The 26196-nt window shown below is 43.6% G+C and overlaps 1 protein-coding gene across 7 annotated transcripts in view; it reads right to left on the reverse strand.

Moving 5' to 3' along the window:
* Positions 1-26196, reverse strand: part of MED21 (mediator complex subunit 21) — a 77309-nt gene that overhangs the window by 6359 nt on the left and 44754 nt on the right. For 6 of the 7 annotated variants that reach the window (XR_001367357.2, XR_004317053.1, XR_004317055.1 and 3 more), the window contains one exon: positions 11-155. The gene's annotated coding sequence lies outside the window, so the exon portion shown is untranslated. Of the gene's footprint in view, positions 1-10; positions 156-647; positions 751-26196 lie in introns of all 7 variants that reach the window. The other variant, XR_004317054.1, reaches the window with a different exon arrangement.

A 26196-nucleotide genomic window follows, 5' to 3' on the forward strand; every position in this document is an offset into this window, starting at 1 on the left:
TTTTTCTCACGTAAGATAAATCCAGGCTGTCGAGTTGCTCTGTAATGTCATCAGTGTTCACCAGTCTCCCTTCTCAGCCTGTAATCCCGTCTATAGTGGTGGATTCCACCCTCAGGGTTGCCTCCTGATTACCAGACAGCTGCTGTACGTTATCACTGCAAACAGAAAGAAAGAGGAAGAGAAAAGAAGTGTGTGCTTGCCTGGTAAATCAATCCCCTTTTAAGAACTTCCATAGACGGGAAGAGGATACAGCTCAGTGGTAAAGTGCATACTTTAGCATGCACAAGGTCCTGGGTTCAGTCCCCAGTACCGCCATAAAAATGAGAAATTAAAAATAAACAAATTACAAACCTAATTACCACCCCTGCAGAAAAGGGTTTTTTTTAAGAAGAACTTCCGGAATGCTCCACCCAATGGCTTGTGACATCTCACTGACCACCCCTATCTGCAAGACAGGTTGGCAAATATATTTCTCAGGATTGCCAGATAAAAGATTGCATGGGGCATTCTTATACTAAGAAATTATTCAGTTTATCTGAAATACAAAATTAACGGAGAGTCCTATGTTTTTAATTTGTTGGGCTGGCAAACTTAGTATTTTTATGTGACAGGATGCACTGTCATACCCAGCAACATGGGGCATTTACCTGGAAGGTGAGCAGTCCACTGGCGGCCCCTGCCACGGCCAGCCTTGTTTCCTTCTGTTGCTTTATCTTCCAATTTTTAACTCCCTGTTTCCTCTCCCTGTCCCTAGAGTAATTAGCCAGTCTTAGTTTTCACTAGAGTTTCTCATCAAGTACAATTCCAATATTAAAATGCCTTTATTTTTAGCAGCACAATAAACTCCATCGTATATTGGAGGTTTCCCTTGAGAGGTGAACAGAGGGACAGGCGCTTAGCTCATAACTGAATTCTAATGTAACTTGTCACGTTAAATGTGTAACTTAAATCTTTGGGTCCTCCTCCCTATGTAAAATGTCTTCTCTCTCTGCTTTTATAGTACTTCATTAACTTTAAAGTAACAAGTATAGAAATAAAAGTGATGATGTAATTATTTTAAAAGAAGAGCAGAGGGGAAGTTGAGGAAGATGTGGGGAAGCGAGCTGTTTCACCATCATTGTAATAGGATGCCAATAAACCATGCTTAACACTGATAAATTATAAATTGTTAAATGTATAGATTATTTTTAAATGTTCCTTTTGGATTTGGGTGGAGTGGGGCAGGAAGCTATTGCCTTTTTTAAAAAAAATTTTTGGGGGGGAGGTAATTAGGTTTTAATTAATTTATATATTTTTAATGGAGGTACTAAGGATTGAACCCAGGACCTCGTGCATGCTTAAGTGTGTGCTCTACCACCGAGCTGTACCCTCCCACCATTGCCTTTCAGTATAAATTACTGTGTATTGTTAGACTTTTTAAAAATCCTGTGATTGAATTTTTTCCCAGGAAATTAAAATATGAAGAGGAGAGCACTAACTATGCATGGAATTTTATCTTCTTGGAATAAACAGGATGGCGTAGCAAGAGAGCTGTTACAATTAATCAGTAATAGTGACCAACAGAGTGGACCCTAGTAATCAATGAACAGGCGAAGGTTGTGTTTGGTGCCCCCAAACCACTACATTTTTCTTTTTTACAGACTTCTTTCCTTTCTGTCCACCTGAGAGCTACTATTTTCATTCTTCAGACACTTCTCACCTGCAAGGATCAGAAATTTATTTACTCCACTGTAAATTACCAAAGAAGCTTGAAGTATTACTTTCTTTGTGGATATTTCGATTGAAAAGATAGGGAGCTTTCACAATCAAGGAACAAAACTGGATAGAACTCTGGGTCTCAGTTGCTAGAGAAAAACTCTCTGGGGTAGCAGGTTTCCCTAGAACTCCTGAAATCGGGGTAAGGAAGTGGTTAGTTAAGGTTTACTTGTTGGTAAGTTGGTCACATTACGAATCATTTATTTGCTGTAGAACTTTGGGTGATATGATTATCCTCAGGAATTAAGATCATTTCTCCAACTTAACTTTACAGTGAAAAACAAAAACAAAAACAAACACCAGTCTTGGGCAGAGTAGATAAGCCTCTAATTCAGAGCTCTGTTTTAAATCAGGCCATTGCAACACAACTGTAGATTTAACAGGGGCTGCTCTGAAATGGATCCCTTTGTGACAACTATAAGGTATAGTATATATAGAATTGCTCCAGCTTAAACACTCTGCTACAGTATAGGCAGCTGTAATGTGATTTTTAAAATCTCTTTATGTTGGTAGAATAGAAGAAATACCTTGTTCCTTTTTAGTTTTATAGATTTAAAAATTGAAGTAATTTTATGTTGTTTTTGCTCATTCCAAGATAATCCACATTCATGGTAAAAAGTAAAATAGCACAGAAGTATACATAATATACTGTGGCGGGTTGTGTTTTCCAAAGGAGGTTGCACAGTATATAGTGCAGCCCACACTCTCTTCTCTAATGAGATGCTGACACTTTTCCATCAAGAGGTGGAGTCTCGAACTCACAGAAACAGAGAACAGATCAGAAGGTTTCGCCAGGGCTGGGATTGGGGAATGAGGGGAATGGGTGAAGGTGGTCAAAAGGCACAAACTTCCAGTTACAAGATGCATAAGTTATGGGGATGTGATGTACAACATGGTGATTCTAGTTAACAAAACTGCGTTGAATATTTGAAAGTTGCTAAAAGTAGATTTTAAAAGTTCTCACCACACACACACACAAAATTGTAACCGTGTGAGGAAGATGGATGTGTTACTTATTGTGGTAATCGTTTTGCAACATATACACATACAAAATCACTACATCGTATACCTTAAACTAATACAATGTTGTATGTCAATTTTATTTCATTAAAGCTGGAGGGGGAAGAAAGGTAGGGGTCTAGATTCCTCCCCTTGGACCTGAGCAGACCTTTGTAGCTGCCTTTGACCAGGAGAACGTGGCAGGAGTAACCTCGAAGGCTAGGTCATAAATGGTAACAGCGCTTCTGCCTGCTTCTCGCTCGCTCTTGGCATCAAAGAATGACTTGGAAGCTACCCACATCTCAGCCCGACCCATTTCAGGCTGGGTGGGCGTGAAGCTCATGACACTAACTCAGTTGGGCTTAGACACAGGGTATGGGGAGTCCCTGCAACGGAGGGCCGGCAAGAACAGAAAGTAAGCCAGAATGGTTGGAGACTGGCTTCTTTGGTCTGGACAGAGGCCGTGGAAAGACTTGGCTAACGAAAAGGTCAGTCAGGTGGCCCAAAGTTCAACGTCTGAAGGGCAAACCCAGCTCGGATATCACGACCGCATGAGCAAAGATGGGGCCAGTGTAATTTGGAAGTCAGTTGGGACATTGGTCAATTATCTGGATATCTGCCCAGGTACAGCAGACTTAATACCCACAAGCAGAGAGTTTTGGGTGCAGGATCCAGCTCCTGGAAGGAAAGGCTGGAAGGTGATGGTCTGGGCAGCAAGGTCCTAGCCCTAAAGAGGCATGTGAGTACCAGTCAGGGAAACTCAGGAGGAGAAACTAGACAAAGTTGAAAGTCGATTAAAGACAACGTAAACGTAAGGCATGGCAAATGCCATCGTGAAGGAAACTCAGTGGGGCATGACTGTGGGAGTCCAGGGCTGGTGCCACCAGATTCAGGGACCCAGGAGCATGACTTTATTCCAGGCCACCTTGGTGAGGCCACCGCTGCTGAGCTAGGTCCTGAGGGTGATGAGTCCTAGAGTGGGCAAAGACAGAAGACCAGCGGGAGCTCATAAAAACATATCGGACTTTCCTCCTCAGCATCCTGGTTCCCTCCTAGTGTCCTCTCGCCCCTGTTCATCTTCTTACATAACTCCTCCTGCCTACAGTCCCTCTCCCTCTTTCCAGGTAAGCTGATCCTATACCTGCTGGCTTTTCAAAGCCAAGAATATTTGGTCCACTCCATTTCACGTCATATTCTGGTTGTCTGCTTACAGATCCCCTCCACTGTGCTGGATTTGGGACTGTGCGTTTTGCATTTTCACGTCTCTCCACAGTGCACAACACAGTGCTGGTAGGTTCTTTTTATTAGATGCTCATAACTTTTCCCCTTTCTTTTAGTTCAAATGTCAGCAAACTACAGCATGTGGGCTAAATTCAGCCCACTACCTGTTCTTGCAAATAAAGTTTTATTGGGACACAGCCACATTCATCAGTTATATATTGCCTGTGGCTGCTTTTGCTCTAAAACGACCATGTTAGTTCATTGTGACAGAAATCTTACAGCCTACAAAGCCAGAAATATTTATTATCTGGCCATCTACAAAAAAAGGCTTACCAATCCTTGTTCATTTTTTGTAAGGAAAGAGATGTGCCCTTGGGCTTATTCCATTAAACCACTCACTGCTTTCCTTCTTGCCTTAAAAATCTACAAGCATTAGAATTGTGCGGTATTTTGAGGAATATTCATCATTAAATAGAATCTCAGTTCAGGAAGTATCAGGTGTCCATTAAGGGCCCTGTAGTAAATTCATGTGCAACCAAAATATCTAAAAAGTGTCTGGTTATCATTAAAGAATAATGACCTGACATTTTAGATTTGTAGATAATTTTCTCTGAACCTGGATAATATGAACCTGCCACATGTTCTCCTCCCCAACTGGAGTTAATCTCTCCTCCCCCAGTGCCTTCAGAACACGTCATTCTCTCTGTTATGGCATCTATTTCAGTTGGCTTTGCATTCATTTCTTTTCATGACCGTACTTCCAGACGAGGGCTATAAGCACCCTGTGGTGAAGAACGCTTTCGTCCAACCCCATAGCCTCCACAGTTTTCCCAAAACAGGTATTGCTAAATGGTGATTGAATGAATGAATGTCATTAAGGCAAATGTGAAAAATACATTTACGATACATTGATCTTATGACACCACAGGCAAACCCTCAGCAGGGTTCTTCGTACTACACTTCACGCAGGCACATTTTCAATCCTGTTTATTCCGCTAATATCCCTGTTTAATTTGCTCACACATGTGTATAGGAAAGAAGTCATGCCTACTATACAATGCCTACTATACAATGGCACTCTGTTGTTAAAAACAACAACAACAGCAAGACAGAACAATTCTCTTGAAAAAGTAAATGCCTTGCCTGAGGCCATTTTCTCAGGAAACTAACATTATTGTGAGCCAGAACACCCCTCTGGACTTCACTTCCTTAACTCTTTCCTTCACTATCAAACTTCAGCAGGTAAGGAATCCCATTTAGCCATCCAAGTGATGCGTGATCAGAAGCCTGAAGTGATGTTTATATTCCAGGCTCGGTGGACGCTAACTAGGGAAACAAGGCATCCCTAGGGAACTTCACTTGCCTAAGTAGAGCTCTTGGTTGCAAGGTGATAGAAACACAGCTTGAATTTAAGAGAAGGGGATGGGGGCAGGGGTTGCTCGTTCGCAAAATCCAAGAAAGAGGTGAACATCCAAATGATGGAGAAAATTGGGAGGCAGCAGAGCATCTGAAACAATGGGAACCAGAGACTGGAAAGCTGCCAGAACTCTCTCCTTCTCCATTTGGAATCTGCTTCACTCCACATGCTCCCTCATTCTCGGTGTAGATCAGTCTTCTCTACCAGGAGGAAATCTAACCATACATAGTTCTTTTTTTTTTTTTCTTTCAAATCTTGCAGCTTTATTCCTAGAGAGGGGCAATGTCTCAATTTTAATTAGAAAAATCCCAAGGAAAACCTTTGGGTCCACCTTGGAGCAAACCTAATAGGAGATGTCATATAAGAAAATAACACTTGACATAGCCATGAAGGGAGAGAAGAGAGAGGATGGAGGAGAGACAGTTCCTAGGAGAAGGGAGCTGGAAAGGTATTGGGTTAACAATTCCATAGATACTCTTTGCTTTTTTTTTTTTTTTTTTTTTTTTTGAGGGCATGGGCTGTTCTTTTTACAAACAAATTCCTAAGCTTCTGGAAAGACAAAAACGGATGAGTGAAGGGCCATACGCTGGACAGTTGGCCTCAGAGAACAGACTTTGATGACAGTAGCACAGGGAGCCCTCAGCGAAAGACAGGGACAGGTGAAATGTCTATTTCACTGTAGTCAGTGACAACAGGCTTCCCATCCAAGGGCATTGAGAGGAGCTGACAAGCAGCACCTAACATGTGTAGCATCTGAAATGGAACCTACTGGGAGGGGTCTGGTCTGCTTTCCTAATGCAGAAGATCGTAAACTCCAGACCGCTTTATGGTTTCTCCAAGCCCTGCCCCAGGACTGCAGCCAGCCCACGCAGTACCTTTGTGCAGATTAGAAAGGCAAACCTTCGTCGCGACTGACCCAGCCCACCTCCCTAGCACCCCGCCAGGACTCCTTGTTGGGTGTTAAAGTTTGGCCTCCCGTACCCTTCAGCCAGGCCCCTTGGGCAGGGTCCACCTGCACAAGCATCTATGGCACCCCTGGCCCAGCCAGAGGGAGGTGACGTAGGTGGGCCGCCCCTTCTGCAAAAGCAAGGACTCTCCATGTCAGTGGAAGTAAGTCTCGGTGGTCGCTTGGTTGGTGACGGAAGACAGTAGCGGGAATGGCAACGATGGCTGAACTCAAAGGACTCTAGGGATGGACAGTCCATCCTTGGGTGCCGGAGCCAGAGGGACATCCCTGGCAGTGGAGAGGCCAGCAGCAAACTCCACTGGCTGAGCGACGGCGGAAGCAGCCCTAGCTTCTGAGGCTCCTGGAGTGATTCCAGGAGCAACAGTGACCACGGTCCACGCACGGCTTTCTCTCCCAATTAAAAACAGGGTTGGTTTTTTTAAATCAAGAACTTAACATAGCAGAATGCCTTGGTAGAGATGAAACTTTTTTGCCTCCTGTATTTTTACCTTTGAAACATTAAAAATAACTCCCCTTCGACGGGGATGACTGTGTGAGGATTTAAGGAAAAAGTAACTACTTGGAAAAAGTAACGTGAGGATTTAGAGATGCCGTTTTTATAAGGTTGTATTCAGAGTCATACGGTAGCCACTCTTTGAAGAGAAGCCACACCCCATTGTCCCCAAAGAGGGAGGAATCAGCCCATCTAAGGCGGGTACCCAAAAGAGAGGCAGCAGCACGTTGGAGGTCCTGACCACCAGGATCCTGGGCGATCAAGGGACATTTCTGCTGCAAGCGGGCATCATGCCCGAGCCCAAAGCAATGGCCAGCATAGTGGAACCACCGTCAGCACCGCAGTCCAGGGAACTGGTGCCCAGGCAGTCTGCCATGGTGCTGTTAGATCCTCGTTTATTTTTGTCCTTTGAAGGAGCCGCCCATGAATGTTCCAGTCACTGCATGAGTCAGAGTCCTGTTCCCCATGAGCTGCTGCAATGCTGCCGTCATTCCAGCCTCTCCCCCCACTTCCTGGACTCCATCTGAGACACCGCTCACCAAGACTGCAAGAATGAGGGGCTGGGCTGGGTGTCCTCTGACGCCAGCATAGAGCCACAGGGGACAGGGACAGGGAAAGAACTGGGCACTAGTTATGCATGTAGGTAACAAAAAGTGACATTCAAACTGAAGAAAAGAACGGATCATTAAAAAATACTGGGCAAATTGAACAGGAATTAGGAGGGGAAATATTAGCTTACTACTTCACTGCATCTAAGGAAATACAGACAGGCCAAGATTTAATGGAAACATTTTCATTAAATGTTTAAAACATTTTAAACATTAAAAGTAATTTCAAAACAGGAAAAATAATGACAAATGATGTTGAGTACAAACAATTGGAAACTTCTGTGTGGCAAACACTTTAACATCACTTGTAAGTCTGAAAGACAAGTGACAAACTGAGGAAAGTAATAAGGATCATGCGAGGCAAAGGGTTACTATCCGTAATATTAGAAGAGCTCATACAAATCAAGAAAAATCAAAGCTTCAATAGGAAAAAAATGGACAAAAGCCACAAACAGATAACTGAAATGCAAATGGTCAATAAATACTAAAGTGTTCAACTTCACTAATATTCAAAGAAGCAAACTGAAACAGTAATGAGAAAACTTTCACCTATCGGATTGGCAAAAGTTTTTAATTGATCAAACTCACAAACTGACAGGCTTGAGGGAAACACATACTTCATGCTTTTCCTGTGGGCATGTAAAATAGCGCGACTCTTCCAGAGGGCAATGGTTTCAAAACATAAGATGTACGTACTCTTTGGTGCAACAATTCTGTGTACAGGACTTTAAAAAGATTATCATACACATGTGAAAAGATGTATTCAGAGTTTGTTTACAATTGAGAAAAATAAGAAACAACCTTAATGTTCCCCCGCAGGGGCTAGTTAGGCAATTGTGGTATAAGCATCCATGGACTACTATACAGCCCTTAAAAAGAATGGTGTAAATCTGTATCAACACAAAAAGATAACTTCAATTACTGATTCTTTGAGGCCCACGTCATTCAATCATATCAACCACTATCCTTCCTTATCAGCAGAGTTTTTGATAAATCTCCCCTTATTCATCATAGATTTTGGCACTTGGTTCATAGTCTTCCAAACCACTATCACCCAAGGTGACTTAAATATCTATGTGGACAAGTCATACCCCTTCTAGTCTCAGGAATTCTTGAATTCTTTATTTACAATAATATAGATGACACACTGTTGTCACCTGCTTGCATGGCCATGGTTTCTAAAATTACTAAATCAGTTGTTCTCTGTATTCACATCTCTTAGCCTCTCAACTAGCTTGCTCAGTTCTCATAATACATTTGTTTTTCTCTTGCTTCAGATCCTCTGGTCCACCCCTCTATTCATTGTAGACTTAATGATTGACCACTTCAGACATGCTCTTGCCAATATTTTGAACTTCTTTACCTCATTATTCTCACTGGACTTGCTGCGAAATCTCCTGCCCTTCGTGATGTGTATTATCTGTTTTGTTTTGTTTTTTCATACCCTGGCTACCAAGCAATGCCAGAGGATCACATCCTGGAAGGCAGGTATCACTCTTACTCGATATTCACTAATTTCAACCGGGTCCTAGTCTTGAGTTCGGTGCCCACAAAAGCAGAGCCTGAGGCAAAGATCCAAATGTAAATGGTTTACTTGGAAATAATCCCAAGTAGTAAAATAAAGGAGGGAGAGGGAAGAGGAGAGAAAGAGGGAGAAAAGGCTAGGAATCAGGAGAGAGAAATGAGGTGGGGGAGAGGAACCCGTACAGGGTGTGTCAATGAGCAGATGCCCCCTATGGGCAGCTGGAGGACCTCCAAGAGACCATGTAGAGCCCACCTTTGAACCATCCCTCATCCTCTCTGCCGTTGGTTGAGGACTGCTCCCAGGGGCATTAACTCCCTCTTATTCCAGGCTGCCTTGTGCACAGGTCCCACAAGCTCCTCACCAGAGGACACCCCCGGAAGTTGTAGGTGCTTGCAGTGGAAAGCCATCGGCATGTTTGCGCTGGAATTATGGGTGCCCAGGGGATGGTGGTGGACCACCTACCGCATATGCTGCAGCCTCGACGTGGCCCAGCATCCTTGCAGTGTTATCCTAGTCACTTTTGTCTCCCCTCCCTAAACCATTTCAAAATTCCTTCTTCACTTCAAACTTCTGATGCTCTTTGTTGTCCCTTCACTCTCAGCAGAGGACCTTGCCTCCTAGTTCACAGAGAAACAATGAAGTTCTCAGAAAGGAACTCATGAGATTTCTGCTAAGAATTCTAACACTCCATCTACATCGACACTCATCATGTCTCTCTTCTCTCTTCAATAAAATAGGCATGGCTCTTCCTATCCAAGGTCAGCATCTCTGCCTTTCTTGACCCTTCCTTCCATCTTCTTGGTGATGTTCCTCAACTGATTGCTTTTTCTCTCTCATGAGTCTTCAGCCTCTGTCTCCCTCGCCTCCTGTCTCCCACCTTAAACACATGAACAACCCTCCCTAGAATTCACCTCCCACTCCACCTGCTGCCTTATCTCCCTCCTCCTCATCACACCAGGTCTTTGAAAGAGCATCTTATCAACATGACCCCCAGTACCTCTCCTCCCAGTCACGTCTTCCTGTTCCACAGTAACCTCTCTCACTAGGGCCACAAATGGCCTCCTGGTGGCAAAAGTCAGAGGATGCCTGTCCTCGTCTCTCTAGCCCTCTCCGGAGCATTCGACTCTGCAGATTACTTTCACCCTGGGCTTCTGTGATATCTGATTCTTTTGGTTTTGCTCTTTTCTCTCTGGTCACACCCCTTTAGTGTCTTTATTCATCTCTTAAATGATGCCGTCCTCAGCTCTTCAGCGCTCTCCACCAGTGCTCTCACCCGCTTCCTCACCTCTAATTATCATGCTGAGAGGATAACTTCTAGATCGACAGAAGCAGCCCAGATTTCTCTGCTGAACTCCAGATCTCAATATGCATTTGCTTCAGGCACACACTCAAACCTGTCACATTGGCCAACTTACTAAACTTCTCTTAACCTTGATTCTTGGGTGTAAAATGAAAACGTGATACCTACCTCTTGTATCCTTTAAATTTTTTAAAATCTTGAAATAATTTTGGATTCACAGAAAGTTACAAAGACAATACAGAGAGGTCCCTACGCCCTTCACCCAGTTGCCCCCAGTGGTCACGTTCTACGTAACTATAGTACAATAGTAAAGCCAGGAAACTGACATTGGAACGTCGGGCGTGGCTCTACGCCGTATTACCACCTGTGCAGATTTGTGGAACAGCCACTGCAATCAACATACAGACCTGTCCCATCGCCACTAAGAGCTCCCTCAGCCGCATCTCTTTGTTTCTTTCTTTTTAAAATTTGCATCAGAGAGAAAGGACATATATATTATTTGGCTTCGTGTTTTCAGAGTCTTGTGTGGTGCTTTGCTCTTGGAAGGCACTGCTAAATGTCTGTGGAAGCAAGGATGGAAAAATGGAAGGGGATTCCATCCATGGAGACCAGGGACAGTTGCCTGGAATCTTGGACAGTCTATGATCCAGCTTAGCTCCAAGCCGGTGGCCAGGGAGCTGAGGATAGAGGCCACTCCCTAGGATTTACCTCCTATTTGAATAAGATGTTGGCAGACGCAGGAAGAGCCAGAGTGGTGAGGCTTACCTCACATTAATTCCAACAACCACAGCTCTGTCTGTAGAGGAGACGAAGGACGTTCTCAATCCAGTACCTTTTTTGGGAGTCTCTCACATCACACCACATGGCCAGTTACCCACTCCACCTATCTGATGTCTGCCTCACATCACCGGCACATCCTGTGGTTGCTGGGGGAATCTGGGAGACCATCCTGACCTCAGCTTGTCTGCTACTTAGCGACCATGCAGGGCGACAATTGTCTCAAGCCTCAAGGAAAGGGTTCAGTCCTAGGACATGATTTTAAATTTTCACTTAGTAGTAATTGCTCTTGATAGATAAGTAATATTTTTGTTTGCTCAGTAATGATGATAGTCAATAGGAGAACTCTGAAACTGGGAAGAGAGGAAAAGTGTAGAAGAAAACAGCTAAATAAACTACCTAGACAATTATACATGTGTTCATGGCTATACACACCCCACATAAAATGTGTGTGTGTGTGTGTGTGTGTGTGTGTGTTTATCACCAAATTACTATGCCTATTAGAAGGAGAAATAAGGGAGTATTTATCCAACATGATCCATGTTATTATAATAGGTTTTAATTGGAGCAAGAGTCAATTTGTGTTCCCTTAAATAGCACGGTTCAAGTCTCTGAAATGAGAAGCATGAGCTTGGAATCTTTGTGTCAGCAGTGAGCAGTTTGTGTTGTCTAGTCTGCAAGTCTCAAAGGGCAATTATTTGATTTCCAAGTCCTAAACTCATTTATCAGTGGGAGTTTATAAACTCAGTGCAGCAATTTGTGAGTTGATGTCATGAGTCCAGCAGGGTGGTTTGGAAATGGTCCGGAATTCATTGTCAGTGGAGGAAGTGAGACGCATGGAGTAAGGCAATACCTGGGTCCCTTCATCTGGGAAAACTGGGGGGGGGGGGTGGTTTCGAGGTACAGTGTGTCTTCTACATAAAGTGGAAGCCCCGCTGATCTCACGTCAGGGTGTGTTTGATTTTAAAGGCCTAGGTATACAGAGACCACACACAGAATGGATACGTTCAGGAGGACAGGGATCCTGTTTTATTCACTGGCATTTCTTCAGTGCTCAGAATAGTGCTTGGTGGATGGTGGGCTCTGGGAAAAGTCTTATTGAATGAATAGCCAATACTTACACTGCGTGCAAGGGAGGAGAAAACAAATCAATAGGTATGCAGTTATCAGCAAACCCAGGGCACTCTGGGTAACAATGTCACAACTCAGACTTAGCCACAAAGCCTGCTGGGTCACAGCACACTGAGAGAGAATTGAGAGCGAAACAAGGAGTCAGAAGAATCAGGACAGAGGGGACAACCAAGCCAGCTCTGGAAACCATCCATGGTTCGGGGCCAGCTTGGGCTGGGTTTGGGCAAGTCGGTCCAATCTGGGCCAGACAGCATGAGTCCCAGCGACAGGCTAGAATCCAAGCCAGGTGGATGGAGAACAGTCCAGTCCTGGCAGAACCTAGTCAGTGGCTGAAGATATGAGAGAAAGGATTTGATGTTATAGGAGAAGGACCTGGAAAGAGCTAAGAAGGGTGAGAGGACCCAAACACAGCCAAGAATTAGAGTGCAGGACTGCAGAACCGGAGATCAAGCCCAGACTTACTGGGTTGACCTGGTAGCTGACTGGGGAAGGCAGTTATCTGGTGGGTGGACATGGACGCCCAAGGTACCTAGCTTTCTAGGTCCGTCGCTGGCAAGTCTAATTCTAAGTGTTCACCAGCTGATGGGCAGGGGCTCGTATCACAGGCAGGGCTGAGCCTACAGGTAAAGGGAATCAGGTCAGCCCCTCACTGCTCCCGTGGTGCCCTTAACATGCTCTGGGTAGCATGCATCACTCTTGCAATTACTTCAGTGACTTTTGTTTCTTGCTGATCTTGCTGTTTATTATCGCTGTAGGCACAGCACCCATACTTGGCACATAGTAGGCCCCTAATATGAATACAAGAAAGAACCAGGGTCTCCCTAGGGAAGAGGCTTGGGAAAGTGGAGATGGACTCTGCCACTGAGCAGACTTACATCCCGGCAGTGTTTCTCACCCCCCCCACCTCCTCTGTCCGTGTGATGGTCGAGACTGGCACTGAGGGGAAGGATGGAGGCTGGTCATGACTCAACAAGGTGGCCCAGCCACACCGCCTCTTTTCAGCTGCAATTATATACTTTGCTTTTCAAATTTTCTTTTTTTTTTTTAATTCTCTTTTTTTAAACTATTTTTAGAGGGGAGGTAATTAGGTTTGTTTGTTTATTTATTTATTTATTTATTTATTTATTTATTTATTTATTTATTTTTTAGAGGAGGTACTGGGGATTTAACCCAGGACCTTGTGCATGCTAAGCACATGCTCTAACACTTGAGCTATACCCTTCTCCACAAATAATGTACTGAAAAATAATGTATTTTCATGCCAGCATTTTCTTCTACTTTACAGAAAAGAGCTAGAAAGACAGTCTGAGTTTCAAGGAGAGAAACGGTGAGGAGTAGAGACAGGAAAGAGGGAAAGGAAAGGAAGAAATGAAGACATCCTATTGCCACTTGTGCCGGGACCGGACTGGGGTTGCTGTTCACCCCACCTCCCGGGTACTGGCCCCGTTCTGCCCACTCCTGACTGCCACTCTCCAACAACACTGTGGTCGCAGCCTCAGGAGAGCATCCGAGAGACAGGGGGAGCCCTGTCCACCGCCTCCCAGCACAGCAGCCACCTCTGTGCTGAGCTCCTGCCCTCCAGTACCACATGTTCTGCTGTCCTGTGGTTGTTGGCCTTTTAGGACTTTTTTCTTTGTAGCATGAGCATCTCAATCAGTTTTAATTAAAAACACGTGTCAAGTGCCCACCATGAATCAAGTGCTGTTTTAAGTGGTGAAAATATATTGGTGAACGTGGAGCTTCTATTCTAGTGGCGTGGCAGATATATAGTAAACCAATATACAACACAGTAGCTAATACAGTGGCAGGTAATAATAAGCATTCTAAAGAAAATATCATCGAGAATGCTTTTTTATATAGGGTAGTAAGAAGAGGCCTCTGTGTGGAGATGGTATTTGACAAAGATCTGAATGGAGTGAGGATACAAATTGTGAGACTGTCTCTAGGGAAGAGTATTGTAAGCAAAGGAAATAGCATGTGCAAAGGTCCTGGGGCAGGCACATGCTTTTGGGGTGTTCTTGAGAGAGCAAGGAAATCCAGTGTGGCTCAAGAAGTGTGAGTAAGGAAAAATGGTAGGAAACAAGATCAGAGAAGTAGGCCAGAGCCAGATCACAGAGCCTTGTAGGCTGTAATTAGGACTTTGGATTTGTTTAAGATTAGTCATAAGCCCCCGGAGAGGGTTGAACAGTGAAGTGATGTTACCTGGCTTATCTATAGAAGGATGGCCAAGGTAAGAGTGAAAGCAAGGAGAGGTACTTTGGTAATTACCAAAGGTAATGCGGTAATTTCTTACAGCAGGAATAGGACACTAACATGACAGGGGGATGTGACAGGTATGGCGGCTACCGGGCGAGGAGCTGAGGGAGGTGGCACACTGTGAGATGCTCAGAGTCCCCGGACATCTCCAAGGGTGGGACAGGCAGTGTGACAGCTCAGGATGGATGTAATTTCTAACCAGCTCATGGAAGGCCGTGCTTCCACAAAGATCAGGAGCTGGTTTCCCGCTGTTAAATGGCGTGTTGAGTCAAAGCAACTCGTGCCGGGCTGACCGGGCCCTTTCTTCAAGGTTGAGGACTGACACTCCTGCACCAGGTGAGACTGGGTCCCAGGCTTTGGGGGCTAAGAAATGACACCTTGGCTCAGCACCCCACAGTGCCTTGTGTATAAAGGGCTCCAGTAAAATTTGTCCCTTGTTTTCTCCCCGACAGTGTGGCTCAAAAACAGGAAGCACAGATCCATGCTCACCCATATATGGTGCTAGCTCACAACTGGGACAAAGACTCTCTCATTCTAGATTTCTAAATAAAGCCCTAGAAAAAAATTGTCTTCAAACTTAAAGGATTAAAGAAAATAATCGCACATAGGGAGTGGCTCTGATTCTAAGGAAATTCACGCCATTTTTCACACGTATCCGGACTCATGAGCACTCCGCCCAGAGAAGTGACAAATGTCAACAAGGGCAATAACCAGTTAGCACTGTACCCGATTTATCACCGGCTCGGGGCTAACTGCAAACATACGCCAAGTAACTCCATTTTAATCTACCACTCTGTAACTAATTGAAATACCAACTCGCTACCATTTTTAACAAGACTGTCTAAATTTCCTGCAGTTGTTCCCTGTAAAGGCTGCTTGCCAAAACACGGGGAGTATCGCTGATTGGTTCCCAAGAGAAACATTATTCAGAGTGACATTATATCATTTCAGAATTCTCAGGTTTTTAGAGAGCTTCAAATACCCTTGGTCTGAATGACACTGAGTCAGAACTTAATGAGTTTTGGCACACAGTCATCAGAATTCACAGACTCAACACCAGATATGTCATTTTTATTATTAATTTTTTTCCTGATTGTTGAAAATAGCACATGTCATTGTAGAAAATTTAGGAATGCCTAAAAGTGCACGATAGAAAAATATAAATTAGCCATAATAGAACCACCTGAATATAGAGCTCTGAGCATCTTACTGTATTTTTAAATTTATTTTACTTCCAGACAATTTTTAAATGTTTACACACTAATGTGTGTGTTTTCTTTTTACAAAATACAGAACATTCTGAAAAACTACTTTTAAAAAACCCTAAAAATCCAAATTTTTACTGTATCATAAACATTCTTCCAAATCATTAAATATCTTGGAAAATCTGTGTTTACTGATTGTATCATGTGGATTTACCATACTTACTAATGATTTTACATTATTGGATTTTGGATTGTTTTTCCAAGGTTCAATAAAGAGTCTTGTACTTAAACGTTTGTGAAAACGTCTAATCATTTCACTAGCTAAATTCTTAGAATTACTGGGTCCGAGGATAGTGACTTTAAAGGTTCTGATACAGGAAGGTAATAACAGTTTGTATTTCCACCAAACTTTTACCCATTCTGAGCACTATCTTGTTTAAATCAAAAACTAAGACTCAAGAACAAACAGAAAGACTCCAATAGTCACAAATAGGCACACATCAGATCATGGGTAAATCTACCTTTCCAGCACAGACGACTGAAATTTCTGCCATCGAACTTCTAGTAGAGTTTCACATTTACAGGCCATTTTTAAAACGCAGTGTTTTCCTTCTTACTTCTTTCCTGGGTGTGTGTGTGTGTGTGTGTGTGTGTGTGTGTTTGTGTCTATAATATCTATGAGCATCTATAACATTCACAATCAGGGAAGCAAGTCCTAGGTTAAACACACAAGGCTATGACTTTAATTCAGTGGTTCTTCAGACAAAGGCTTGCTGGTGAATTCGTTCACCTACTTAGACACAACATTCAAAATAAAACATAATAGAACACAATCAGAATATTTGCTTTTCTTCTGTGTCAAATGGGATCCAAGGAAAGCAAGACTCTAATTTGTGTGTGTGTGTATGTTTGTCATTTTTGTTTGTTGAATTTACCAAAAAGAGTTTTAACAAGAAGAAAATAATGCACCAGCGTAGATAAAGAGGCACTGCCTTAGGGCTGCTTGAGTTTCTTTGGTCAAAATGGAGAAGAAAATGATCTTTTTCTATTAAAAATGTGTTAAAAACCCCCGAACGTTCCTTTGACCCCACATCCGCCCGTCTCTTCTACCATCTCTCTCCCTGTCTCCCCATCAGACTTTTGAAAGTCATCTACACCTGCCGGAAGCCTTCACTTCTTCAAAGCCCATAGTTGCATCATAGCTCTGTCCCAACCATTCCACTAAAACATGATTTGCAAGAGCAGTGATCAATGACCTTCTATTGAGAAATCCAGTGATTATTTTTCATTCTTATTTTAGTAGATCTTTCTGCTGAATGTAATGCCAGGAACTACTTCTTCCTTCTTAAAACTCTCAACCCTTGGCTTCGGTGACACCGTACATTCCCAGTGCTCCTTAAACCTGTCTAACCCTTTCTTCTCGGCCACCTTCCTAAGCTTCCCTTCCACCGTCCACTCCATAAGCCTGGATATGCTCCCACTTTCCCACTAGCTCTCTTCTCTTTTTGTTCTCTGTGTCCTCCCTAGCAGACCTCACACCCTTTCTCAGTTGTAACAGCTACCTGAACACCCAGTCGCCCAAACCCATACCTCCACCTAAGGCTTCAGACACACAAATCTAACTGTTCATCATACCCATTGCAATCCACCACCACAGACCCTGCAAGTAAACACGCCCCAAATTATTCCCCTCTTTCCGTGCTTCTCCATCATTCTCTGTTGTGGCATTACTTAAGGATCCAAGTTAGATCCAAGTGATACTTCCTTGATTGCTTTTGCACATTTCTCATTGAATTATAAAGCTGCAAAATATCAAGCGGCCCGCGGCACACTTCAAACATACAATCGCATTCCAAGAAACAGTCGTCTGACAACACAAAAATCATGGAAAAGCAACTCAAATCCTTTCAGGGTTCTTTCTAAGAACGCAGTTGAGGAGAATCCACACATAGCCAAGCTTCCTGAAGTGTACTTTCCAGGTCTATAAACGGACTTACACGGCTGACGTCTGACAGCTGCCGTCCGCTCTAGCTCTCTTTTTACTCCCACTGAAGTCAAATTTCTGCTGACATTTCTGCTTGGAGATTCATCGGCCCCTTCTCCCCTTTTATGACTTTTTGATATTATGAGATTAACCTCCTTGTTCTGGCTGTCTTGACCTTGTTTCTGCTTTGCCCCTTACCTCAATTCTACACACACACAAGTCCTGGGTCTGACCCAGGAAGCAAGGTTAGAGGGGGAAGATATTCAATATAATTTATAATTTAATCTCTTTCCTTCTCTCCTTTTAGCCCTTTCACATAATCAAACACGCTACCTATTCTAACAATACCATGTCCTAAATATCTCTTAAATCTGTCTTTTCCTCTCCAAAGTTCCTTCATCCAGACTCAGACTCTTACTACCGCTCATCTGGACCATCCAACCAGCCCCCAAGTGTCCTCCTTGCCTCCAGGACTACTGTCTTCAACTCCATCCCCCCGCAGCTGCCCAGAGCTCTGATGCAATGCTCTACCTCTGAGCCCCTCCCCCCAGCACCTGTACCTCCCTGGGTTCCCATTTGCTAGAGCTGTTACAGCAAAGAGTTCTCCCCTCTTCCAGGCCAAGTCCAATCATCTGGTGGTAACTTCTAGAGTCTTGTGCTGAGAAGGATTATTCTTATGAATAATATCTGTCACTGATACGGGAAGAAACAGTGACGGCCCCAGTTATGTGTATTTGACTTTTCTGATCGGCAGAACGGAACCCAAACTTCATCTTTGGGTACTCTCTCTCCTCCCTGTGCAATGAACAGCTTTAAATCCCCTCCCCCACCACTGTTTTTGGAATCTGTGCTTTTGCTAAGGAGCCAGCCCTAAGTGGAATGCCATCTGCCTCCCATACTCCCGCCTCCTGGCTAACTTTATCTCATCATTGGAGACTCAGGCCAGATCCACATCCCCTGGAAAATCTTTACTGACCCTCACAATCTTTACTGACTTCCCCAGTCAAGGCTGGGTGAAGTAGTCTTTCTCTGAACTCCAGGCTTCCCTGTATCATTGCACATTGCCTTTTAATGCATTGACCCCCATCCACTCCCACTAGGGTGTCAGCTACTTGAAAGTAGAAACTGTGTCTTATTCCACTTTGAACGGCTGTTTTAGTGCAATGACTGGCACAGGATAGGTCCTTGAAAAGGACTGACCAGTAAACAGATAAATGCAGGGATTCAAACTCTTTGTCACTCCCTGTCCCCTCAAAGGTGGCATCTATTTCTCCACCTCCTTGAATCTGGACATGCCTGCAACTGATTTGACTAATGGCATAAGGTCGAAATGACTCTATGCTAATTCCGGGCCGCACTTTTAAGAGGACTGGCAACTTCTAATTTTGTCCTCTTGCAGCCCAGCCACCAAGCTGTAAGGAAGCCCAAACAGCCACGCAAGGACCATGTGGATGACAACCATCCCCTTGGCTGGCAGCCTTAGCTAGCTACGTTCAGTGTCAACTTGCCAGTCATGTGAACGAACTCTCTTGAAAGTGGGTCCTTCATCCCCCTGGTAGCAATTGAGCCACCCAGACAACCTCAGATGGAACAAAGATGAGCTGTGCCTCCGAAGTCCTGACCAAATGGCAAAATCATAAACAAAGAGATGAGTGGTATCACTTTAAATTAAGCCACAGAATTTGGGGACGCTCTGATATACAACATCAGATAAAACAAGTGGTGTAGGTCCTATTGATTGAAATCAGTCTCTGACTGTGACTTGTCCTCCTTTGTAAATTGTTTTGCTTTCTTTCACTTAACTTCACACTTCGATTTTCCTTTGTTCAATTTCTGATAATATGCCTGGGTGATTAACTAGGATGATTTCTGAACATTATAAAATGCTGCAGAAAAATACACGTGTCTGAGGTATGTGGTTTCCCAGTTTTCAGTGACACGATAATCATTTTTCATTAGGAAGATATACTTTTTCAACAACTTGTTCAAAAACGTACCAGGGTGCCTTTTGGTGCAACAAACAGGAATTTATTAAAGAGAAATGTAAAAGCACACTCATGCGCAGATGCCTCTGACCCACACATCTTATCTGGATTAGGTGAAGACGGGCTGTTCTCTACCTCAGTGAATGGACTTCTTTATGAAAGGCAATCTGCCTCATGCACCCAGCCATGTCAACTAAAAGTGCTAACCATCTTACTTCTGTCTTTTTGAAGCACCCCAGCACACATAGCACTAAGAACTGATAAGATATTCCATGCTGTAAGACCCTACTAGGATAAAAACTTCCCTCTATTCAGAACTGCTTTTGAAATTCTGACCTACCAAAAAAAAAAAAAAAAAAAGAAGGAGGAGGAGGAGAGGGGGAGGGGGAGGAGAGAAAGAGGAAGAAGAGGAAGAAGAAGAAGTCCTGGACAATAGCAAATTCAACATCATATCAGGCCTGAATTGATTTTAATTATTTGCATCTATTTGCATCACTTGACAGCTTTCATGTGCCTGCTGTTGAACCAAGCATCCTTTTGCCTCAATGTCAAGATCTGTTTGGATGTCTCTAGGTCTACTCTTCACTTTAGGAGAAGGAGATTCTTTAGAATCTATTCGGCTCTATTCGTGAGTTTGCAGTAAACCATTGTTCCTAGTCTCCTCTTCATAGCCTATTGACATAAACGAGCCCCACCCCTTCTTGCTGTCTCCCCTCTTGGAGAGATGGAGAGTTTTTCTCTTGAGTGGAAATCATTCTAAGTTGAGAATTGACATGACTGTGCATTTGACAATGTTATTCATTCAGTCAGTCAATAAAAATTTTTTAGCACTTGCTATGTTTCAGACATTGTTCTGAGAACTTCAGATTTAGCCATGAAACAAAGAAACAAGGTCTGATCTCAAGAACCTTAAATTTCGGGGAGTGGGGAGTGAGTCAGTTAATTAAAAAAAAATGAATGAGCAAGATAATTGGGGGTATTGCTATGAAGAATATATAACCCAGTAAAGCTGTGTATCTGCTAGAGAGTGCCGGGGAGGTGGTGGGGTGATGGCCCCATAATGTGCTAGAGAGTGCTGGGGTGGGGTGGGGGGTTACTTCAGATCTGATGCCAAGGGAAGGTTCTCTGGGTAGGGGGCCTGCAAAGTAAGCCACGCCTCTCAGTCCCAGCCTGGTCTATCAAGGAAGGATTGAGAAAAATAAGTAGAGCTTCCCTATGTAATGTGCTAAAAGCCTTCTTCAGTGATACTGAGGATAGGAAACAGCCTTAGGGAGATGCTTTTGATGAGAACTGATTTTTCATTCTTTTCCCATTTCTTCTGGTTGAAGCTGGGAGAGAAGATGGCAGGATGCTGGATTTCGGGAAGCAGGCACAGCGTATTCGTTTCCTCCGACTGCCATCATCAATCCCCACCAACTAGGGGGAGCTTTAAACAGACATTTATGCTCTCACAGTTCTGGAGGCTAGAAGTCCAAAATCGAGTTGTCAGCAGGGCGATGTTCCTTCCGGAGACTCTGGGGAAGGACCCTTCTTGCATCTTCCTAGCTTCTGGTGGCTGCTAGCATCCTTGGTGTTCCTTGTCTTGGGACAGCGTAACTTTCATCTCTGCCTAAATCTTCACGTGGCCTTCTTCCCCATATCTCCACGGTGTCTCTTTTTATTAAAAAAATTTTAAGATCTTTAAATAAAAATTTCCCTCTTTTTATAAAGAGACCAGTCATCGGATTTAGGAGGACCTACTCTAACCCAATATGACCTCATGCTCACTTGATTACATCTGCAAAACCCTACTGCCAATAATGTCATATTCACACATTCTGGGTAGACGTGAATTTGGGGCTGGGGGGCACTCTTCAGCCCACAACAGTTAGCTCGAAATCTCATCAGTGGGAGGAAATATACCCCAGGAACCTGTCACCCAGAGACTAAAGAGGAAGGAAAAGTGTGGGGTCCTCCTGAGAGGCATGGTCTATAGAGTCTTGGAGCTACGTTACTTTGCTCTACAATTTTAACTGTGTTTCCAACATCATCAATCCCTTCTGTTATCCTCAAGAATTGGGTTAAATTTTTAAACCACTAAAGCCTTTTAGGAAGTGCTTCAGGAAATGGCTCCGAGAAGTTGCGTCCATGATTAAGCAAAGTGTGGGAGGAGACCACAGCCGCCCAGAGAGGCAGTTACCACATACTCAGCCGGGTTGATCTCAGAGGACAATGAAAACCAGGACTACCTGGGTGTTCTCAGAGAGGCTTGCAGACAAAATCTTTAATGATGCAGGCTTTATGCACCCATCCAACAGCATTCCTCAAATATCTGCTACATGCCAAGTATCTTGTTGGGGTTGGGGATAAAACGCTGAGCAACAGGAGGCTAATCCCTGCTCTTGAGAATTTCTTTGTGATCAAGGAGGGTGAGAATTTGAAGGGTGTTGTTGTTTGGATATAAAGAAAAATGTGACCCCAGGAAACTGAGTTGAGAACAAGACTGGCACTGATTAAAAAGTGGAATATGAAAACGAACATATGTATATATATATGCATGCCTGGGTCTCTATGCTGTACGCCAGAAGTTGACACATTGTAACTGACTACACTTCATTTTTTTTTTTTAAAGTGATGTGCAGCACAACAAATGTTTGTGGATTGCCTCCTGCATACCAGGCATTGTGCTTGGTACCGACATTCAGAAGCAGCATCCTCTTTACTCCCCCAATTTTAGTTTCTCCTTCCCAGTTCCATGGAATCTTTAGACACAGCCAATCTACAAGACATTTTTGTCCCCACTACCTCCCTAAAATCATTTTTTTGATTGGCGTGCTTTATTTGGAAATAGTCCCATAATAGTATCAAATACCAAACACTCAATCACTCAGCATTCCAGCCTGAAAAACCCAAATCAATGCCTCAGCGTCCCTCACCTTACCTTCTATTCAAACCCTATACCACAGAGCAAAGAGACACAGCACAGTGTCCGGGACAAAGCAGACATTCATTCACATTCACAACTACTCTGCACCAAGCACTGGGATGGGCGCTGACCAAATGTTCCTTTCCTTTTTCTTCCTAAATAAGTATCACAGATTTGCTTGCTGATCATAGCAAAGAGTTCAGCACAGAAGAAATAAAATTCTGATGAGTGATCTCACTTTAATTTAGCCAAAGAAAGAATCACTATAGTTCAAAATTTCAGAAAAGTTATGCCTACTCAGGATCTTACAAGAACTCATCTCCAGCTATTCTTTAATGTTGAATTTCCCTCCAGGCATAGTTCCTGTTACATAATCCTCCTGTCTTCTCTCTCTTCTTGCCTTCTCCTCTGATCCCCCATCAAAGAAAGGAGTCACTCACTATTAAGTTTGGTCAACCGCATACAATCTGTAATACTTTTGTCTAAATAAAAGTTAGGTGAGCAATTTACATAAGAGCTTCGAGAAATTAACGCCCAAGCTATCCATTGTGAACATACCTGATCTGACCTGCTCACTTTTCCTTTCTAATTATGATATTTTAGAGCAGAGAACATAGTGTGATGAAAGATCAGGGCTTTGGGGTCAGGTCTGGCTTTGATTTCCTACTCTTCATTTGCTGCCTGAGTGGACATTAAGTTCGCTGGTTTTTTTCAGCTGGAAATCAGTTACATTTTTGAGCTGTAGTGAGAACCAGAGACAAAGCTATGAAAACTGTCTGGCAAATGATAAGCATTTAATTCATGGAAACTATTACTATTATTCTAGTCATGGCCAGTAATCTACAGAATCTCTTGGATCTATTTATGGTCACTTCTGACATTCTACTTTTGCCTTTTTTATATTGGTTATGAATGTACTTGTAAAAATAAACATGGTGTCTTCCAAATGCAAAGGGGAGGGAAAAAAAAACGCAGTGAAGATTACAATGCACAAAACAGAGTGTACTGGAATTCAAGCTGTGAGATATTAAACAGAGTAACTACCGTGGGCTGTTGGTGAGGTCATAGCTTAAAATAATTTGGCAGAGCTAAACCAGACTAGCACAAACAAACTTCTGAGTTGGCACACAGAGCACAAGGTAGTTCTCCTTATGCCCAAATATAGAGGTTGACTCATGCAGTCTGGGTGAAACATCTGAGGAACAAAATGATATCATCCAAGGGGCAGGATGACATCATTCTGCAAATGTTTCTCGTCTGTCTGGGTTTTGGCCTGAGACTTAGGGGCTTCTCTTTCTCATGATTTCCATCAGTTGCTCTCAAACACTCCCCTCCTTGAGGGAGGCAACACCAGTTTTTGCCTATCTTTAAATTTCCTCTATGTTATAAATATTTTTCTACGTCTGGCACAGTATCTGGTTTCCATTCCGCTCCTTCTACTGAAACTTGTCTCAGAAGAGTAGCTAAAAATAGTCTAGTTGCCCAATCCAGTGGATTCTTTCTCATTTCCTTCCCACTGGAACTGTGTCCTGTGGTTGATACTGCAGATCAACTCCTCTCCCTCGCCCTTCTCTTTCTTTGCTTCCTTATACTTGTCCCATGATTCTCTTGACTCTGAAGTTCATGTCTTACGAGCCTCCTTCACCTGTTTCTCTTCCACGACTCACCCTTAGATGCTCTCCAGAGCTATCATTCTAGTCTCTTCTCTGGCCACAAGTCCCCTTGGCAAGCTTGTCTCCTAGCTTCCCTGATCTCAGCCACAGCTTCTGCAACAACCTTCTCCAAACCAAACCTGGTCAGGTCACTCCCCCAACGAAGAACCCTCCAATTTCACTGTTGGTTTCAGGATGAAGCTCACACACCCTGGGAAGACTCATTGACTCCTTCCTAACCTGGTCTTAGCAAATCTTCTGACCTTTGTCTCCCACCACGGAGTTTCTCTGCCTCTGCTCTGTTTCTCTACTCTGCCTCCAAAAGCCTTGCAGATCCTCTAAGATCCCACTCATGCTTCTTCTGCAAAGTCGACCTTAGCACCTTCCTCCCTGCCAGTCTGGTGGAATTAGTGGCTTTCTCACCACCTAACTTTTTGTTTTTGCATACTGCCAGTGTAACTCTTACCTTTTGCTACTGTCTGTTCGGCACTTACTTGTCTGCTCCTGTAGGCAGTGGTTCCTTGAGGGCAGAGCCATTTATTCCTTCTCTGTCTCATTGTTAGTCACACCATCCAGCACAGCGCCTTACAGCTAATTACATTCTCCATAAACACTTCTCCATTTGAACTGAATCTGTTGTTCAAAAATCAGTCTTTTATAATCAGGTTCAGTTGCTTTGCTGCTTGAAACAGAAGAGAGAGAGGAACAGAATCTTTGCCAGGCACTCGACGTCTGTGAGGCCATGTTAGGCTTCCTTGGCAAAACTCTATTCCACTCTCTCTAGATAATTAAACTGTGGGCAAAAGAAAAGTGTGTTCCATGCTTTTTCATGCATGACCAATTCCCAGGTCAGCTAAATTCCAACCCAGAATCATCAGAAAGCAGCAGCGTGTCTAATCTACTCTAACTTAATGAAGGGTCTCCTTTACTAAGTTGGCTAAGCCCTCCTGGGACACCAGGGTATCATTTAGTAAATTTCTTCTCCTAGGAGATGAAATAGGGCCTGGATATACGTTATAATAGGTACACGTAAGCTCTAATTTTGTTCAGCAAAATAAACGGTTACTTAAAATTAAGCCTGGAGCAGCTCAAATGTATCATGTAGCCAACCCAGACAGACAGAAAGCTCATGACAGTGGTTGTGAGAAGCACCTGTGTTTTCCGCTTTCCTCTACTCCAATCAGTCAAGATCGGCTTTGCCAATGATCTCCAAACAGGAATATCTCATGGAGTTCTTTAGCCCAGGATTTCAAAAAGGCAACAGAAAAAAAAATCAGTTGTGAATGACTGGACTTCCACTGCTTTAATAAGGATGCCTACAGTGTGTATGTTTCTATAAAATAATGGGTGACATACATTAACCAGTAGCATGTGTATGTCTGTATATCTTGTATAGATCATCTCATTTTCCTCACAATAACCCTACAAGGGGAACTATTATTGCCATTTTAGAGAAGAGGAAACTGAAAGTCAGAAGGTCAAGTAACTTCCCGGTGTTACAGAGCTACTGAGCAGTGAGCTAGGAATCAAAGACTGAACCTGACTCCAGGGAATTTAAGGGACGTAGAGATAATTTTGATGTCAGTTACTAGCACCCATTTACGAAGGGAATGACCACAACCCATAAGTAACATGGGTAAGGAGATGTGGCCGATTAGGTCTCAGACTTATCCATCAGACAATCAGGTCTCAAAGTGCACACGCCCTTCTTAAGGACTGAGTCTTTCTCCGGCACAGGTACAGAAGACATTATTTTTGAAGTCGAAAAGGGAGTGGGAAAGGGAGAGATGCTGAGGGAGTGAAAGTAGATGAATGCATATTTCCTGCTCAAACTTCAGCTGATAACGACGTGTGGATATGTGGAGGCTGTGCTCAAAATCCCTTAGGACCTTGGCAGCGGGCCAGCAGAAACCGTTCTGCCTTCGCCTGGATGGCTCCTCCACTGTCCGCGGGGAGCTCCGCAGCCCGGGCCCCAGGGGGCGCCAGTGCGCAAATGTCAAGCACTTCCAAGTAGTG

Source organism: Camelus ferus, chromosome 34 (genome assembly GCF_009834535.1).
Source record: "Camelus ferus isolate YT-003-E chromosome 34, BCGSAC_Cfer_1.0, whole genome shotgun sequence".
NCBI classification, from domain to species: domain Eukaryota; kingdom Metazoa; phylum Chordata; class Mammalia; order Artiodactyla; family Camelidae; genus Camelus; species Camelus ferus.